Genomic DNA, 6,167 nt, shown 5'->3' on the forward strand with positions numbered 1-6,167 from the left:
CATTAAACCGACACCGGCTGGATAAAAAATAGTCCTGTGAGAAGTGCGTTTCCCCATCGGTGTCAATAACAGGTCTGGTGTTTAAGAGTTACTGTTTTTTAACCCCATTATTTCTGCCTCCTGTTCCCCTTTTCCTTGTTTGTTTGCTTCCTGGGAGTTCTCCAGTGAAATCCAATTTCTCTTCACTTTCCAGCTAATTTCTCTTTCAGGTCCTCATGTATGTCCATATACTCTTTTCTGCAAACATCATATAGGCGTGGCTGTTGGTTAATTTGTAGTTTTTAAAGAGATCAGGATTTTTACTTTATTATTGCACTAGAGCCATATGTATTTCCCATGAATGTGCACTAGCGGTGGGAAAAAAAAAGAGAAAAGGTGCAAAAATACCTACAGAGACATGGGTAAAGACAGGGTCACGTCCTTTGCTCTCCCTTCATGGTGTAAATGACACCATTCTATTGAGCTGACGTAAACTGGCAGAGCTACACTGCCAGCACCTGGTCTTTAGCCGATTCACACTGGCTTCAGCGTGTCATGCACCTTCAGTGTAAAACACCACTTAATTGTAGTTGATGGGTAACACCTAAAAACATCCAAGACCCTAATACTACTTTTACTGTTCCCATATTTCATTTATTCACAGAGGTGCTGTTACATTTCCATGATAACATACTGGATTTGACCTCAGTTATCTTGGGGGGAGGGAGGGAAGTTGTACCTTCTACTTCCCTTGAAATGAATGTTTCAAGGATAAAAAAACTTTCTTTTCTTTCTCTCTTTCCTTATTCGCTTCATTTTTACTTTAAGTTGTCCAATGCACTGATAAACATTAGTCGAGGTTTTGCTAATGTGTCCACAGTTTGCATTCTGTGGCCAGTGGTTTGCCCAGTGCCTGTGCTCACATGAACAGGAGTGCAAAAATGCTCAGCCTCTCCCAGAATATCATATCCTACATCCGTGGGCAGGTAGGAGGATTGTACCTCTCACAAGGATCACAGAACTGGAGTTCTGCAGAGCAAGGGTGGGTAACACTTTCCACTTATATTAGTGGCAGGACTGCTGGTTTATTAATCTTGACAAGAAAAAGATGTCTCTAAACATTACACTATTTTGTTGTGACATTTTAAAGGAACTGTAATTCAGAATGAGCTTTTTCATTTCAGTGTTTCCTCCAGCTTTACTACAAAGATTTAAATAAGAAGTGACTCCACAAAGCTGAAGCCAAGTATTTAATTTTGGGGTAAATTAATTTAAAAAAAACCCCAAACTAAATTATCTCCATTTTCTTGGCTTTGGTGATAATTTGAAACCACACAGAGGGAAAACATCACTTATCTGCATAGGTCTAATGAAGCCAAGGAAAACACACTCAGCACTTGATAACAAAGGAAAGAAACAGATTTCCCCATTAGCTCTGCTGTCTAGCCTATCCAATTATACATATGCTAAAGAATTTCTGTGAGGACTTTACTTTGCTCTCCAAACCTGATTTAAAAAGGAGCATGCTACAGAACCTGTCTTAAATCTATCAAAGCATGGCAGAGCAGTGGAGAGGGTAGATGGTAAGGCAGCTGTAGGGAGGGACTAGCACACAACAAGACATGGAGACATGGGAATTATTCTCAAGGCTGGTGTTTGTTAATATCTATCTGAGGGGAGGAATAATCTTGAAATGACTGCTGGAAATATTTGGCATCAGAATTTCTTAGAATGTAAATAATTTATACAGGCCAGCACGGGACTCTTGGTAAAGTGAACATACATTTTAAAGGGCCAATGCAAGGTCATACAGCAAGAAGCAAAAAAATGCATGAAATATGTGTAACATAAAGAACAATATCCTAGAAGGCAGATATTCTGTAAGGGACTTAAAGGTCACACTATATAATCCACTGAAAATAAGCTTTTGGTGTGATATTGCAGCAAGGAGAAAGTCTGCCAGCATGTCAATGAGAAGTTGGAGAGTCATACGTAGTGTCAGTAAGGTGGTTAGTGCCATGCACATCAAGCTTTTCAAAAGGATTGCAAAGGGTTCAAAAAGTGACCTGATGCCCAGATGATCCTATTAGAATCATAGAATCATTAGAATCATTCATTCAGGTTGGAAAAGCCCCTCGGGATCATCGAGTCCAACCCTCAGCCCTACTCTACAAAGTTCTCCCCTACCCCACATCCCCCAACAGCTCATCCAAACGGCCCTTAATAAATGAAACAGAGGTGGGGAAATAACTATGTGGAGGGCACAGCCACACCTTGATCATGATCTTCTCATGCATATGCAGGAAAGAGACTTCTGAAAATAAATTGCTTTTTAATCCAGCAGAGGAATGCAGAAGGATAACCAATGATTAGGAAGTAAATCTTGACAAATGCAGACTTGAAGTAATTGCAATTACTTGCAATTTTTAATAATGATCTCAGTTAACCCCTGGGATAATTTCCCCAAGAACGTGGTGGTTTTGTGCTGCTTAGTCTTCAAATCAAGGCTCTGAGAGACCTTCTTGGCTGGACTGGAAGTCATGGCAAAAGGATGGAATGAGATCCCTATGGACACATCTATATGGGAAACTTGAGGTCAAAACGGCACCCACCCCTGAAGAGTGCAGCTCTCTGGAGCCTCATGGAAATGAATTCTTTAGCCCACTGATCTGACATGAGCAATTTGAGAAAAGTGGAATGCAGTGTACAAACCCTGTAGCCCTCAGAGTGATTTTAATAAGGAACTGAAAGTTAATGCTATGTCCACAAAGGGAAAACATATATCTGTTCAAGGATGACAGTACTGGGAGTCTTTCTATATTCTGCTTTACGTATCAGACTTAAAAATATATATATCAAGTGTGTCAAGGGGTGTGCACACAACTACGCTATTTCAGCTGCTAAGGAATTAATGGGGAAGTCAACTACCTCCTGAACTAGGATTCTTTCTACAAAACCTGGAGAAATAAGGTAGCAGCAAGAAGGAGGCAGCCAGAAGAGTGAGTGGGAAGAGCTTCCTTTTTCAATAGACTTCCAGGCAATCCTCCAGACAGTGTGGGAGAAACGGCTTACAAGGAAGGTGAAAAGAGGCAAGAGCCTTGGGAAAACTGGCACCAGCTGCTTTGTACAGCGCTGGGGAGCTGGGAGCCAGATAAGCAGGTGTAGGTTCTCCTGCTGATGCCACTGGGGGGTCATTAGAGCGGAGAGCACCAGAGCCTGAATCCTGTAGAGCCAGACATTGTTGGTGCTCTGAGAAGGGACAGGTTTCTTGAACCCCGCTGGCTCCTCGTTTTCCTGAGAGGGGAGGAGGCTATTATTAGTGATCTGACTGGGGTCATAACCCAGCCAGCAGCTGGGGAAATAACAACTAATAGTGTAAACAGGGGAACTGCCCCGCAGCCCCCCGTATGTAAGCAGGAAAAGGAGTCAGTACAGGGAGGCTTGCAAAAGCAGTGACCCATAATAAAAAGAGCAGTGCCTGGTTAGTCAGATCAGGCTCCTAAAATAGAAAGGCGCTTTTGATAAATAGGTTGGTCTCATTTGAGTCTTCACTTTTTAAATATACATTTTTCTGTGGAGTCCCCAGGAATGTTGCTTAGAAACAGGTGATGCTCTGTGACACTTCAGGCTTTAAAAATAAATATTAAAAACTTTAAAATGAAATGTTTTTAACTGAGGCTAAGCACCCTAGGTACTGACAGGGTTGCAGCTCCAACGGTTCAGGCTGTATTTGAGATGCAGCGAAATTCTGATGTCTGGGTGTTATTATTGGCCGGAGCTTGAGCTGACCTTGAGTTTACCACCTCTCCTTGACCAGTTTACAGAGTTTCCCGGCGAGAGGAAGGCTCTCATATAGACCCATTTCTTGTTCTACATCTGGTTGACATCTGGGATGGAAACGTCAGCCAGGGAGAACAAAACATCTTCTGGCCAGGACTGACAAAAGTTCTGCCCCGAACTGACTGATGCAACTGGTGTTATGTACACGAAGATGAAAGTGTTACACATGAGAGCAGAGGAGTACAAAGATTGCCATCTGCTGGCCTTGCAAACAGTGTTACCTAGTCACAAGCTGGTGGGAGTGATAAAGCCACTGCATGGTACTGCAAATGGTTTCTCGATGATACAGCTGCCGAGGTGTAGCATTCAGAAAACCACAGAAATAGTCTTGGGATAGTTACAGACAGTCAGTCACAGAAATAGTCCTTGAGATGATTAGGAAAAGGAGACTTCATTAGCCCCAATCATCAATGAGTTGGGCCAACAGGCTCTCTCACAGCAGTATAACCCCACAGGGAAGCTGTGCTACTGACGTCTCATGATGCTGATGTTCAAGATTGTCCCATGAAGTCCCATTAATTACCTCTTCCAAATCACATGCCTGCGTGACTACATGAATTTGGCCATGCAATGAACTCACCAGCTGCAAGGGCCTGGATTCTCATCTCACTTTTGCACCTCTGCACCGGAGGGCTTTATGCTAGCACTGATCCACGCCACCTCCTTTCTCTGGTGTGCTTTCTTTGTCCTTCTCCCTTCCTTTGTCTGGGGGACTGCCAGCTGATGTCAAGCCCTTCTGAATAGAGGGGGAATTCTCTCCTGGCTCTCATGGCCCCACTTTGTGGTACAAAGGAGATTTAATCAGGATGAAAGCTGGTGCTTATGCAACTTCCCTCTTTGCACAAATACTAGGACTGGGATTCTTAATGCAGAGCTACCAGGTCTGATCTCTTTGACAACTGTTTTGTCCAAATGCAATCACTTATGGCTTTGCACACTTGGAAGAAGATCAAGTAGAAATTGTCCTGCAATACAACCCGCTCATTCACTTACCAGGGAAGACTCAGCTCTCCTCTGCACTGGTAGAGGAACTTCAATGAGATTCTGCCAGAAAACAGAGCCCACTAATTCAGAGGCGGTTGTTCCTTACATATTTGTGGGCCTCATTATCTGTCCTAAAATATTCTGGCTTACAAATCTTTTCCTGTAATTTAAATAAAAAAATGGTTTGGTTTGGGTTTTGTTGGTTTTTGTTGTTTTATTTTTTTTTCTAAAGACTTGTTTTGATTATGAAAGTGAAGGGGTAGGAGTAGAGAAGGATCATGTTTAAAAACCAGACTGTGCTACAGTTCAGCAATAGAAGAGCCTTCCAAAACAGGGCTGTGCTCAGTGATTACTCTCAGTGATTACGTGTCAGAATGCTTTGGGGATGAATATAAAAAATTACTAGTTACACGGCTGCACACATTCTTGTCCTAACATTCATTACTAGTCAACGGAGAAGCTTCAAATCCTCTGCTGGTTCTAAGTCAGAAAAGCACTTAAGTATATACTGAAGTTTCACTTCACTTTGGTGCTTGCATGGCTCTATGGAGAGAAGGCCAGGCCAGGCAAGGCAAGGCAAGGCAAAAGACTGAAGTAGAATGAGAATTTAATGTTTATGTCCATTTGCTTCAGGTCAGACTGAAGGCAGTTCAAGCCTGGAAGTGACAGCTGGAAATATTATCATGTGCAGATAATGTACCACTCTCTTGTCAGGCTGTTTATGCTCACTTTTGCAGGCATTCACGGCCCTTGTCTTTATTTATATGCTATCAGGTGCATTCCAGTATTTAATCTTCAGTGAAGTCACTCTTTTTACTTTCCTTCGTGTGAATGTCTCGCTCAGTGGAAGCCTGTGGGTCTCTCCCATCTCCTTTGGGCTGAATTAGATCTCTGCCAGAGGCTTTTGGAATTTTTCCCAGGTGGGTGGCAGAGGAAGGGGGCACCCATTGCGGTGGGTGCTCTGACTGTCAAGTGCTCCACAGGCCAGGAGTCTGTAGGTGGGGTGATAAAAACGGGGAAAAGGTGTACAAGTAGTTGGAAGCCCAGGGCTCTGAAGCTCATTCCTTGAACTAGCTTTCGGCACCAGTGTCTACTACCCAAACCTTGGAGAAGCACACTGGGAGATGGGGAAGAAATGGGCAAGTATCTGCTTAAACTTGAATATTTAGAAAATTGAGTCAAAAGCTGTGGAATCATTTAGAGTGGGATGAAGATCCATAGCCTCCTTTGAGGTGTTTCATTTGCTTTGTGAAGGCCCGTGCCAGCCTCCTGAATATGCTGTTTAGCTGGAAAATACAGTTCTTCCCGTTTCCTTGCAGAATTTTCTTTCCCTTCTGTGGCTGTGTAGGGGCAGAACCTACTCA

The sequence above is a fragment of the Strix uralensis genome, chromosome 2 (assembly GCF_047716275.1).
Source record: "Strix uralensis isolate ZFMK-TIS-50842 chromosome 2, bStrUra1, whole genome shotgun sequence".
NCBI lineage: Eukaryota > Metazoa > Chordata > Aves > Strigiformes > Strigidae > Strix > Strix uralensis.